The sequence below is a fragment of the Rousettus aegyptiacus genome, unplaced genomic scaffold, assembly GCF_014176215.1.
Source record: "Rousettus aegyptiacus isolate mRouAeg1 unplaced genomic scaffold, mRouAeg1.p scaffold_m13_p_13, whole genome shotgun sequence".
NCBI lineage: Eukaryota > Metazoa > Chordata > Mammalia > Chiroptera > Pteropodidae > Rousettus > Rousettus aegyptiacus.
Window position 1 is genome coordinate 2,631,173 of NW_023416288.1, and position 14,705 is coordinate 2,645,877.

At 37.5% G+C, this 14,705-nt stretch overlaps 2 pseudogenes; both read left to right on the plus strand.

Annotated features, from left to right (window-relative positions):
- The first annotated feature begins 1,819 nt into the window (after positions 1–1,819).
- On the plus strand, positions 1,820–1,938 carry LOC118611160 (annotated as a pseudogene).
- A 12,648-nt stretch (positions 1,939–14,586) lies between these two features.
- On the plus strand, positions 14,587–14,705 carry LOC118611075 (annotated as a pseudogene).

Sequence of the window (14,705 nt, forward strand, 5' to 3'; positions counted from 1 at the left end):
GGTGGCCTAAGGAGGGCACCCTATGAAATGTTTGGGCAAGGGAGAGCAGAGCCTAAGCTGACTTCAGAACTCCACCGCAGCTGTGGGTGGGGAGGAGGGAAAACCAGCTCTGCCTGGAGAGAAACACACTCAACCTGTTCCAAAGTACACCCTTTTTTAATTGGGTGATTATGGGGCTCCCCAGCCTGCCTGCTGTCTCCTCACCCACACGTCTTTTAATGAGGCATGCTGGAAGGCACTCTGGAGGACAGAACATCACTACTTATAAAAACTCACACCCACTGCAGCTTAGACTAACCAAATAGGAGAAAAGGCAGCAGCAGCATAGAGAAGGACCAAGATTAACAAAATGAATAACAGACCCCATTGGAGACATAGATAACTCTAGAAACAGAAAAGAATTTCAAAGTGTCCTGATTAGCATACAGTAGTCCCCCCCTTGTCTACTGTTTCGCTTTCCTTGGTTTCAGTTACCTGTAGCCAATGTCATGGCTTGATGATCCAGGATCACCGGAAGCAGATAATTCTCCTGACGTAAATAGTCAGAAGGTCGATAGCAGCCTAAGATTACATCACAATACCCACAATGTCATTCACTTCACTCCATCCCATCATACAGATATTTTAGCATCTCACATCACAAAAAGAGTGAATAGAGTACAATAAGATATTTAGAGAGAGACCACATTCACATAACTTTTATTACAGTATATTATAATTCTCAATTTTATTATTAGGTATTGTTAATATCTTACTGTGCCTAATATATAAATTAAACTTCATCATAAGTATGTGTAGGAAAAAATGTAGTATATGTAGGGTTCAGTACCATCTGAGGTTTCAGGCACCCATTGGAACATATCTTCATGAATAAGGGGGGACAATTTTACTCAGAGGATGGTTCATCTATCAGACAAAAAGTCTGCAATAAAAGATTAATCAGACAACTGAAAGAGAGATTGCCGAAATAATGTAATGGATTAGAGAATGGTAAAGTGGATTGGCTAAAGGCTGAGTAATTGGGAGGACGAAGTAGAGGAAGCCGCCTAGAACAGAAATAAAAAAGAGCAGATGAAGGATAGATAGCTCAATGTAAAGAAGAAGAGAACAAAGATAAGAAAGAAGAGAAATAATAGAAAATGTCCTCTAACAAGAAAAATACGACTCACCAAATAACAAGCAGGGAAAATTAGAAAGGCCATATATTCTGATGAAATTTTAGAAATCCAAAAATCTTCCAAAGAGGGAGGTGAAAAGCCATGATGAAGAAGGTCTGGGTTGGGACCCTAGTGGTAGAGTCCTCACAGTGTTCCCGGCTTCACTTTTCCTTCCCCTAAAGCTGAACAATAGATCGTCCCCAGCGGCTTTACCCAGAGCTTGGGACATCCCCTGCCACAGAAATTTGCCCTGAAACTTATGATTAATGCCCTTATGCTTACTGATCACAATCCTTCTGGTTTAGCATTCTTTCCAGACTACTTCTGGGTTGCTAATGCCACCGAATGACAACATTGCCAGCGGAATGGCTTCATGAAGCATGACAGATCCCCACCCCCACCCCCGGAACCATCACATAGCTCCTGGAATAATGCTCAGATTTTCCCTTAAATATCCTAAGCCGACTGAGAAGGCAAAGCAGTTTTGAAGGTGTTAACCTGCTGCCCTCTCAGATCACTGGTGCCCTGACAATAAATTCTTGTTCTAAGTATCCCGACTCCTGTGTCGATTTATTGGCTGAGCAACACAGGTAGCACGAGCCCTAGACTCGGTTGCCCTCCAGTTTCAATGCTTGCAGAGTATTCAAATCAGACTGATTTCAGTCTATGGCAATGCCACCCTGACCATACCATATCTTGTCTGATCTCAGAAGCTAAGCAGGGTCAGGCCTGGTTAGTACTTGGATGGGAGACCACCTAAGAAGATCAGGTGCTGTAGGTGTTAAAAAAAAAAAATCAGACTGATTTCAGATTTCTCATTACCAAATGCTGGAAAACACTGGACCAATGCTTTCAAAGATCAAAGAGAAAAGTGTTAGAACCTAAAATTCTACACTTTCTGAAGCGTCAATCAAATATGAAGGCAAAATAAAGATACCTTTAGACATAGGTATATTCAAAAAGTCTATCTTCCTACATGAGAAACAGCAAAATCAAAATGAATCTGAAAAAGGACAATGGCATTAGAGTAGCAGTTGGAAATTAAAGTACAATAATACAACACTGTTAATGATATTACCTATAAAATAAAAGATGATATATTAGAAATTGATATTTGGAAGATTGTTCTTTGATTGCCAAAATGTCGATGACAGAGGGTTATATATATTATTATTGGTTCCAATACACTATTTGGTTCTATAGTAAAAATATTTGCAAATTCACAACTTTTATGACATTACTTCTGAGTTTTCCTCTTTTATGATTTATTCATTCAACTAATATTTATTGAGCACCTACTTTTTGCCAGGAACGATTCTAGTCACTGGGAATATGAAGGAAATTAAATAGAATAAGAAAATAGAAAATGAATGGTGTGGAGGGGAAGGGTTGCTCTTTTGGATATGTGGGTCAAGGAAGGCCTCTCTGGTGAGGTAGCATCTAAGCTGAAATCTGAATCAGAGGAGGGAGTGAACCTCGAAAAGCAAATGCAAAGGCCCTGAGGCAAAAACATACGTGCTTGCCCTAGCAAAGAGGAAATTTAACTTTAGATTTCAGTAGATAAACTGTATAACTATTATGTCTTAACAAAGTAAGATAATAGTCTAGCAAAAATCAGGAGGCAATAAAAAATAAATACATTAATTTACTGATTTTCATAGAGGAAAATAAATAGGTACAATCTGACATTTATAATTTAAGAAATAGATGATTTCATATAATATTTAAAGACAAAAAGATAACCACTAGGAGAAGTAAGGGGGGAAAAGCCACTGGGAGTTAATGAGCCAAAGCTGGGGGATATATTACAAGTGTGACAAATCACTTACATAACAGGAAGTCAAAAATACAGTCTAAAGTTGATAAGTCAGGATACAAAAGTGAAAAGATTTTATTTCATGCTGTAATGATAATGAACTAAAGAATTAAAACCAGAAACTACGAACAGTGGTTGTCTCTGTATGTGGACCTGGGAACAAGGGAGGAGAGACTGATTTTTCACCTTCGGTACCACTTCAGTTCTTTCTGTCTTTTCTTTCTCTTTACCTTGCATGAATAACTATAATTCTAAAATAGTTTTAAAATGGCATAGAAACTGTTTTGTTCCAAAGAGCTTTTAAAGTAACTTTAAAAATACAATAACAATAATGGTAATAATTAGATAAATTTGGGAAGGATGGAAAATCAACATAGGAAATGCGAAGCTAAGGCAACATTAGTACCTAAAAACTATTAAAGATACAAGTGACAGAGATTTTTCATGGCTTAGCCATTAAAAAATTCTCTGCTAAATATTTCTTGAAATTCTGTTAACTCCAACAGAAAATTCCCTCTTTGGAGATAAGGATCCACTGGAGCCATATGAGAGAATGAACCAAATAACTCCAACCGGAAGTTCTTGGCCAAAGTAAGACATCATTTGAAATCTGACCTCCTTTTCTAAATTTAATTTAGACATTGAGAAGATGGAGACTTTGTTGTGAGATTATATATATACATATACATATACACATACACATACACATACACACATACATGTATATGTACACACACACTGTGTGTGTGTGTATAGTATAAATGAAATCTGGAAAAATGAAGATGGTAAACAACATTTGAAATACAGTCTGTTAACTTCTTTTAATTGGTCAACATTTTGTGTGTGGTTTATAAATTCAGAAAGCTAACAGCTACACCGAGATCGACAATGTTTTGTTGACACTTATGACATGTTAACCAGCCAGCAGAGGGAGACATGACCATAGCTTTTAGCAGCAATACTTTTTCAAGTAGCAATAAGAAAGTCAATATCAGCATACAAAGGGTCAGTGAACAGATCTTTGAGATCACACATGCCATTTTTCATATGGGGAAAATAAAACCAAAGTAGCGAGTTGACTTGAGTCAGAGTGAGCACCTCTCTCGTCTCCAGCTCCTAGCCTAGGGCTCTTTCTTCACACCCAGGTTCCTAAAGGAGCAGTACTGCCTCTTAGCAGTTTGAAAGTATATAAGGGCATTGCCAATTGTCATAATAATTGGGTGGCATTAGTGACATTTTAAAAGATATTATTTTTACCTCTGTGCATGTATTTAAAAGACTCAAGTTGAGACAACACGAATGGACCTCGAGATAATCATGCTAAGTGAAATAAGCCAGACGGAAAAAGTTGAAAATCACATGATATCACTTATATGTGGGATATAAACCTAAAAGCAACAAATGAACAGGACAAACAAACAGAGAGACTTATGGACATGGACTATAGACTAGTGGTTACCAGAGAGGAGGGACAGGACAGGCAAATGGGGTAAAAAGGGTCAAATATGTGTTGACAGAAAGAAATCTAACTATGAGAGGTGAACATACAGCATAAATAAATAAATAAATAGATAGATAGATAGATAGATAAATTATATATATATATATATACATACACACCTTACTCTTAAGGTGTACAGATAAAACTTATTGAATTTCATTAACCAATGTCACCATAATAAACGAACAAACAAATAAATAAATATTTTTAAAAAGAAAAAGAAAAGAGAAAACCTTAAATGAATGAGGTAAGCACCAATATCGGCGATGTGAACAATGCATGCCGGTGTGGTGGTGCCCGGAGGCCCTGAAGAACCTTCTACACACCACTTCAGAAAAGCTTTTGTAGAGAAGGTGGCATTGATCTAGACCTTAAGCAGTAACTGGAAGTTTTCCAGGTAGGCTTTACAAAAACCATGAAAACAAAACCCAATAAATGCATCAGGATACAGGAGTATTAATCCATTACCTTTATTTCTGACTAGTTTCAAAAAAAACTTGTAACAAATCAGTGGATCTCAAAAAAGCGGACACACAGTGTTCTACCTACTATCTCTTACCATCCTATTAACAAAATAAATTAAACCTTAACTTATCTTATGTGAAAAAAATAAAAATAATAATAATAAGAGTCAAGGTTGCTCATGCAGTCGCACTAACTAAAAACCTTTCTACGACTTCAGTCCAGAAGCCTATAGTCTTGTTTTTTGTTGTTGTTGTTGTTGTTTTTCCTTTAGAAGGCATTTCCTCTGGTTCACTGTCTTCCCCACACCCCCATCCTTCCATTCCTCTCCCCTTTGGCTACTATCAGCTTATTCTCTGTATCTATGACTCTGTTTCTGTTTTGTTTTGTTTATTCACTTGTTTTAGTTTTTTTAGATTTAAATTTTAAGTGAAATTTAAATATTAGAATTTTGAAAGACTGCTCATACCAAATGTTGATGAGAATGCGGAGTTTCATAGCTCTTGTACTCTTTCGTGGAGAGACTGTAAACTAGCACAACCACTTTGGGGAAATATTTGGTAGTTTCTTAAACACTTAACATGTATTCACCATGTGATCCAGTGATCCTACTCCTACTCCTATGGAGAAATGGCAGCAGGTGTACATACAAAATCTTTTACAAGAACATACATAACAGCTTTATTATTTTTTTTTACAGTTTTATTTGTAATAGCCAAAAAACTGGAAACAACCTAAGTAGTCATCTACAAGTGAATGGATATATAAATTGTGATACAATTAAATATAATTCAGTCATAAAAAGAAATGGACTATGGAAACATCCAGCAACATTATGAATCTTAAAAGAATTATGCTGAGGGAAAGATGCTAGACCAAAAAAGAATACATACTGCATGATTCCATTTTTGAATAATTTTAGAAAACTATTAATGGTTGCTTAAGGATGGGAATGTGTGGAGAGACTTGGAGAGAGGGATTACCAAGGAGCAGATAGAAACTTTGGGGGCTATGGATATGTTCATCTTCTCAGTTGTAGTGCTAATTTAACAAAAGTTATCAAATTGTATGCTTTAATACATACAGTTTATTATATGCCAATTTTACCTTCATAAAACTGTCACAAAATAAATAAGTAAATAAATGACATTTAAAAATAATCAACTGAAAAGAAACACAGATCTTGTTTGGATCCTGTTTCCAATCATTTGTAAAAAGAATTTAAGACAATGGAGAGCATTTTAATACGGACTGGATATTAGATTATGTTAAGAAATGTTTACCATTTTTTATGTGATATGAAATTGTTATATTAAAAAGTATCTTATCTCTTACAGATATACACTGAAGTATTTATAAATAACATTATATGATGTCTGGGATTTGCTGAATTGGGGTGATGATGGGTATGTATGAAACAAGACTGGCTAAATAGTACTAATATTGAATTTAAATGATGGTTACATGGAGGTTTGTTATACTATTCTTTCTGCTTATGTGTATGTTTGAGATTTTTCATAGTAAATTTTTGTCATCTGTTTTTTTAAAAGATTTATGTTAATGCTCCAAAACAATGGAATGGACTAAATGGCTTCTATTCTTCCCATCAGAGAACACATACCTTTTCTATTAAGTGATGATCTTTATCATATATTACCTAACTTCTCACTAGAAGCAAAAATTGAAGTCTGAAGGACACATGGTGTTTTTTGACCAAATATACTGTTGGAAGCTTTGCTTAAATGAATAAATAAATAGATAAATAGATAGATAGATAGATAAAAAACCAGTGGCGTAGGATTAAAAAGCTATTTTAAAACATCTTTCTTTATAACTCATCCCAAAATCTCACAGAAATAACTTGTCACTGGGGAGAAAACATGTTTCTTATCATTACTCTGAAAGTCAAACAAAGCAAATTACATTTTTATTCTGACTGGAGGAATGAAAAGTTGATCTTATCTTTTCTGACTAGGTACAAGTTTTCTAAAGAAAAAACTGAGTCAACTGGGAATGATACATAGGAGGCAAACACAAGGAGAAGTAGTTATGTCAAAGTATTATTTTCAAAACATAAAAATTATAAGTAGTTCTGTCAAAGTATTATTTTTAAAACATAAAAATTATAACTCATACAAATAGAGAAGGAACACACAGCTAAGATTTTTTTCAACTTATCAGTGAGGAAACAAACAATAAGCCTGGTTCAAAGAGTATTTGAGGAATTGGATATTAACAATCCTTTGAAAAAGAAAATTTTAAATACGAGTATTCACCTTTCACCTGGATAAATCTCCAGAAAATTATGCTGTGTGGAAAAAAAGCCAATCTCAAAAGGTTACATACTGTATGATTCTTTTACATAGTATTCTGAAATGACAAATTTACAGAAATAAAGAACAATATTAATGCTGCCAGGAGTTAAGAAGGAGATGGGGATTTGAGAGAAGTGTGTGTGGCTGTGAAGTGATCCTTGTGATGAACGTGTTCTGTGTGTGAATCAGTATCACGACTGTGATATTGCACTTCAGTTCTGCAAGATGTTATCACTTGGGGGTAAAGTGGGGAGGAGGCAAGAGAATTAAAATGTTAATCAAGCCACAATCGGAGACTCCAATATGCTGATCAGCCGTGCAGACTGGCCAGGCAGACACCTGCAGAACAAAGGAAGATTTCTGCTGGGATTGCTAACAACTCATTTATCACACCCTGTGAAAGGGAAACAGGAAAAACAGTCATTTCCTATGGCTAAAACCGTGGATAACCTATGCATTAAAGGCTGGGAACTGCCAGCCAGCCTTTCACTCTACATATTCTTGCCATTTCATGCTACATACTCTTCCCCTTCCTCACTGTAAGTCCACATTAAAGGAAATGAGTTAACAAAGTCTTTTAAACTATAACTCACAGGAACTAAAGAATGATATATAAACTGAATTCCTGAACACTCAGCCCTACTCATTGCCTTTCCACTTCCCTCTCATTGTCCCTCTCACTCTCTGCCTCTGAGAGACCAAGTTCTGTTTGAGGAGTGTTACCCTTTTTCTAATAAACTTTCCTTTTGACTCTAACTTTGGCGTGTGTGTTGAATTCTTTCTTCATTCTCTACCAAAGGACCCTCTTCTCTCTGTGCAGGATTTGGTTGCCCTAACCCCTCCACTCGGGGAAATTTGCCCTGTCCTGCATCAAGGGAAACTGGTTAAAGGGTGCACGCATCTCTTTTATTTCTTGCAACTGAATATCATCTCAAAATTAAACATCTAGCCTACGGTCAGGCTACCCTGAACACGCCCAATATTGTTTGATCTTGGAAGCTAAGCTGGGTTAAGCCTGGTTAGTACTTGGTTGGGAGACCACCTACAAAGATCAGGTGCTGAAGGCATTAAAAAAAAAAAATTAAACATCTAACATAAAAGATTGTTCTGTTAGATACAAAACTGGTTAATATCATATGGCAATAAAACTATAACTTTCGTGTTATATTTCTATCAGAAAAAAAATATTTTTATCTTTACTGGAGAAAAATCTACAAGTTAATGAGAATTTACAAAATCTAGACAAGCAACGGATTTCCCCTAAAATGGAGTCTGCAAACTGCAGTCAACAGGCAGAATTTAGCCAATGGCTGTTATGCTGTAGCCCATGAGTTTAAAATGGCTTTTACAGTTTCAAGGGATTGGAAGAAAAAAAGGAAAACAAAAACAAAAACAAAAACAAACCCCTGAGTACTTACTATCTGGTTCTTTACAGAAAAAGTGCACCTACTCCTAGATTCTAGATAATTAAATAAAACTTTGGTGGGTCTATTAAACAATACTTCAATGTGACATTGAATAGACATGCTGCTGTCTCCTTGTCTTATTTCTGTGTTTTGGAAGAGATTTTTAAACAATTAGAACTGAAAACATAGTGAACCAATTTGCATTCCTTCCTCCCTGTGACATTGTGATTTATAAAACTTTATATTTGGTCATTGTTAAAGAAAAACCACAGACCCAAAATGGCATCACTCATGCTAGAAACCCAAAAGATGCCAAACCTAGATTTAATACCGACTCTAACTGCAGTTTCAACCTCTCCCAGGAATATACTCTTAATCAACCAGTCTGGACTTTTCTGCTCAAGAACCAATAACTAATCTGTCACCTGGGTTTTCTCCAACCCCCACAGAAAAAAAGAGGTGATCTACATGATAAAAACTCTTCTTTTCAACCAGAAAGAAAGATGTCTCAATAATAATCCTCTCTTTTCTTTTGTTAATAGCTCCTCTGCCCCACCTTCCGTCCTGTAAACACCTTCCGTTTTGTGCAGCCCCTCCCAGTGCCCTTCTAGTTGCCAGATAGGATGTTATCCAAATCATAAATTGCTTAAGAAAGCCAATTAGATCTTCACATTTGCTCAGTTGAATTTTATTTTTAACATCATTCAGATGACCAAAACGTCTTTCTCATATATATTTGGCCTTCTTCCACAATTCCTGACTCAAGGCTCCCTAAACCCTTGAAATTTCCTAAGTGTAAGTGATAAAGGTATCTTTTATTATGTGAACGAGGTGACTTGGAAGCTCCAGAGGATGGTGGCTGTTAACAAGAGAAATCACTTTATGATTAAAGGGTTGGAATTTGCAGTCTCTCCCCAACCTCCAGGGAGGGAACAGGGGCTGGAGGTCAAATCACTAGCCAATGGCCAATAATTTAATCAGTCATGACTATGTTCTAAAGCCTCCTTAAATATACAGGAGGATGGGGTTTGGGGTTGGTGAGCATGTGCAGGTACGGTGGGGAGTGGTGTGCCAGGAGAGGGCATGGGTGCTCTGCACCTTTTCCTCTTACCTTCCCCTGCACATCTCTTCCATCTGGCTGTTCCTGTGGTATGTTCTTTTACAGTAAACTAGTAACTTAGTAAATCACATGTTTCTCTGAGTTCCATGATTCATTCTAGCATATTTATCAACCCTACAAGGGGTTTGTGTGGACCTCTGATTTACAGCCAGTTGGTCAGAAATACGGGTGACAACCTGGACTTGCAATTGGCATCTGGAGTTGGAGAGGGTTGTTGGAGGTTTCAATCTGTAGCCAGTTGGTCAGAAGCACAGGGAGCCTGTTTTTGTAGCTGGTGTCTTAAGTGTATGAGTGTTTGGGCAGGGATGGGTGGATAGGGGGAGAGATATGGGACATTCTTATAGGACTGAATCTTGAACCTGTGTGGTGCAGGACAGGGCAAATTTCTGAGTAAGGGGAGACCAAGCCCCGCAATGAGAGAAGCGGGTCCTCTGGCAGAGAGTGTGGAAAGAATTCTAACACACGCCAAAGTTAGAGTCAAAAGGAAAGTTTATTAGAGAAGGGGTAACACTCCACAGACAGAGCTTGGTCTTTCAGAGGCAGAGCGAGAGAGTCTAAGAGAGACCCAGAGGGACAGAGACAATAGAGAGACAGGGGCAGTGAGAGAGACAGAGTAAAGGCAGTGAGAGGGACAGAGAGAAAGACACTGAGAGGGACCCCAGTGTTTGGGGAATTCAGTTTATTATCATTCATTAGTTCCTATGAGTTACAGTTTAAAGACTTTGTTTCCCATTTTCTTTGATACGGGCATACAGTGAGGAAGGATGAGGGTATGCAGTGTGAAAAGGTAAGAAAGAATATGTAGTGAAAGATCTGCTGGAGGTTCTCAGTCTTTAATCTATTGGTTCCCTATGGTTTTAGCCATAGAGAATGAATGATTTTATTTGTGTAGGGCACCACTTAAAGACTCCGTTTTTCCTGTTTCTCCTTCACAGATGTGGGAAATGGGCTGTTAGCAATCCAAGCAGAAATCTTCCTTTGTTCTGCATGTGTCCTAGTGGCCTGGCTCCTTGGTTGATCAGCATATTGCTGTCTCTGAATGTGGCTTGATTTAACACTTTAGTTCTCTTGCCTCCTCCCTACATTAGACCTCCACCATTGGAGATGGGTCAAGAAAAATGGACTTCCTAACCACCAGATTTTCAAAATACCCTTGTGCTATGGTCTTTAAGTAATTCTTCATATATTTCCTTGAATGAATAATGTTGGTCTTTTAGCAGCTTCTCAATTTAGAACTCAAAGTAGAATATAGCCTTGTTATAGTCCTTATAACTTTTAAATGTTCACAATTTTTACCCCAAACTACTAGATATTAACATGAAAACATTGAAACTTGTAGAGAAATTTTATAAGAATATATTTGACCCAAACTGATGGCATTGCCAGAAAGCAAGATTTTAAATGCTCCGGAGAATGAGTTTTGCAATTTCTTTTATAGCAGGTAAAATTATAGGAAGGTGGGAGAAAACCAAGTATAGGATAGTTAACAAGATTATATGTTCTCGATGCGGCTGACCAGTTATGAGGAAATCTGGGCCAAGAAGTGCAAGGAGAAAAAAAATGGTATAGATGATAGAGGCTCTGTTCATCCCTCTGGCAACCAAATCAAAGAAACAAGGAGCAAACAGCAAGTAAAATCATCTGAGCTCTAGATGAACAAGCCCAACAACTTGGGAGAGAAAGAAGAAATCACCCTGCAACAGGAGGAGGTAGGTCTGGGTGAGGACGTGAGGCTGCCCTGGTCTGAACAGCTGAGTAGGACAGAGGCTGTGGCAGTGGCAGCAGCAGACGTCTCTTAAAGGAGCTGTGTTCGTGACTGGACTTTTGCGGTGACAGACCTGCTCGCTTTGAGCATTAATACCAGTTTGGCTGTGCAAGGGGCACCAGGGACTTACAGGGGGACACTGAATTGTCAGAGTGAGGGCCAGAGGCGAGAATCGCTCTGTACAGAAGTGCCAGAGGTATCCATTGTTTCCTGTTGAGCCCTTCCTCCTCCCAGTGTGAGGACTCAGTGCTGCCATAGCCCCATAGCCCATAACGTCATCAAACTGGATAATACAGGTTGCTCTGCTTAATGGATTACCTGAAATTCCACCTCCCCTAACTCATGGCCCCACCCAAGCCACATCAAGGTATGTCATCATTTAGTCAGGTGCCCCTTGCTGAGCAGTACCTAGACTCACACTGGTGGCAGCTGACATCAGTTTCTGGTGTGACCTCGTGAGGCAACTATAAGCATAGCATCTGTGGATTGCTTGCTGAATCTTAACAGGTGGCCCTGGAGGGCCATAGGTTGGGGCTAAACTTGTTGAACCCCTCTCAGGACTATGTCACTGGATACCTACGACACAAAGCCACACTGCTAAGACCAGGAAACCTAAGAGCTTTGCTTAGTATATAGATACAGACACAAAAAGGCATCCAAAATGGGAAGACAAAGAAGCAGAAAACATATGAGAGAACAGAGCAGAGAACCAGAAATCATGGAGTCAAGCAACCTAACAGATGCAGAGTTCAAAACTCTGTTTATAACAATGCTCAATGAACTGAGGGGAAGTGTAGAAGGCTTCAGTGCGAACTTTAACAAAGAGATAAACAAACATAAAAATGGAAATTGAAATTATAAAAGGGAACCAGTCAGAAATGAAGAACACATTATCTGACATGAAAAGTATAATAAATGGAATAAACAAGTAAATAAAGAAGAGGATCAAATGACCTATATAGAGGATCGGGAAGACAAGGGCACTCGATCAGATTGGCAAAAAAATAGAAGCCAAGACTACAATAATAATTTAAGGAGCCTATGGAACATTATTAAATGTAAAAATTTTCTTGTCAAGAGGATACCAGAAGGAAAACAAGACACCGAAGAGCTATTTTAAGAAATAATGTTGGAAAACCTCCCTAACCCAGTGAAGGAAATAGACATAAAACCCTAGGAAGCTCAGAGAGCTCCTAGAACTAGAAACTCAAAGAGGCCCACACCAAGACACATCATAATTAAAATGCCAAAAGTTAAATACAAAGAGAGAATCTTAAAAGCAATAAGAGAAAAGCAGTTAGTTACCTACAAACAAGCACCCATAAGACCTACAGCTGATTTCTCAAAAGAAACTATGCAGGACAGAAGGGCTTGGCACAAAATAATCAATGTGATAAAAACCCAGGATCTACAACTAAGAATATTTTATCCAGCAAAGTTATCATTTAGAGTCGAAGGACAGATAAAGAGCTTCCCAGACAAAAATAAGCTATGGGAACTTATCATCACCAAGCCAGGATTACAGGAAATGTTGGGGGAACTTCTTTAAGAGAAGGAAAACACGTATTAAAAACATGAATAAAAAATGGTAATAACTACATTCTTATCAACAAATACCTAAAGTGGAAAAGAATTAAGTGTTCCAACCAAAAGATAGAGTGGCTGTATGGATAAGAAAACAAGATCCCTACATATGCTGCTTATAAGAGACTCACTTCAGATTAAAAGATACACACACACAGACTAAAAGGAAGGGAATAGAAAATGATATTGCCTTGACAGACCTAGAGGGTATTGAGCTGAATGAAATGAGTCGGATAGAGAAAAACAAATACGCATAATTTCACATACATGTGGAATCTAAAGAACAAAACAAACAACAATGAAAGCAGAAATAAACTCAGACATACAGAGAATATTTTGAGGGCTACTGGATGGGAGGGGGGTTGGGGGATGGTAAAAAAAGGCAAAGAGATTAAGAGATACAAATCGGTAGTTGCAGAACAGACATGAAGATGTAGAGTGCATTATGGGGAAGATGGTTAATAATGTTGTAATAAATATTTAAAGGGGAAGAGGGGTACTAGGTTTAGTGGGGTGATTGCTTTGTGAGTTATGTGAATATCTAATCATTATGCTATATAACTGAAACTGGCATGTTATTGTATGCCAATTATAATTGAAAAAAAAAAAAACCTCATTGAACTGTACAATGAAAATACAAGCAACTAATTGTTATATTTCAATAGAGCTCCCCCAAAAAATCCCCCCCAAAAAGATTATATGTTCTCCTAAGGGGTCTAGAAAAAAAAGATTACTTCCGACATTTCAAAGGTGTGTTAAACTAGATATACAAGAACAACGGACGGAGCTTGCTTAAGTCAAAGATACACCTTTTACTACAAAAGTTATATGCCTGGAGTATGACTACCCATTATTACTTGCCCAATTAGAAATTTATGATGAGATTCCTGTGAGGTGACTTTTTGTCACTGGACTTGTTAGTTTTATTACAGAACTTCTTTTTCATCCACACAGCTAAATGTTCTTTGGTTAAAGGAGAGAAGATGATTTTAAGATATTTTATATAATATTACCATTGTTAAAGTAAAGAAACAAGGAGGCCATTAGATTGAGGTGGCGCAAACACCTTGGTAGCTTATGTAAACAAACTGAAAACTAGGCCAGAGTCGATTCATTAACTAAAAGAAATCAAAACCTAATAATAACCAATCACAAAGCCTACTAGGCTTTCTCAAATAAGGTAACCTTTAGCTATAACCAATCAAATAATATCCTTGTTTTATTTCTGCCTGTTCTATAAAATCTTTATCCTAGTTCTTGTCAGTGGAGATCTCTTAACAATTGTTGCTTTGGCATTGCCCAATCGAGTTGTTTGCTCAAATAAGTTCTTCAAAGCCTTAATGTACCTCAATTTATCTTTCATCATTCAGTCAAACATTCTCAACTTATAGATTTTTTTCACGAGTGTAAATAATAAATGAAAGACCACTACTGCACCCCTGGTTGAAAAGGCTTTTGTTGTCTATTACCATGCCGCTCTGAACAAGCCTGACCCCGTCTGATCTTGGAAACGAAGCAGGGTTGGGCCTGGTTAGTATTTGGATGGGAGACCACCTAGGAAGACCAGGTGTTGTAAGCA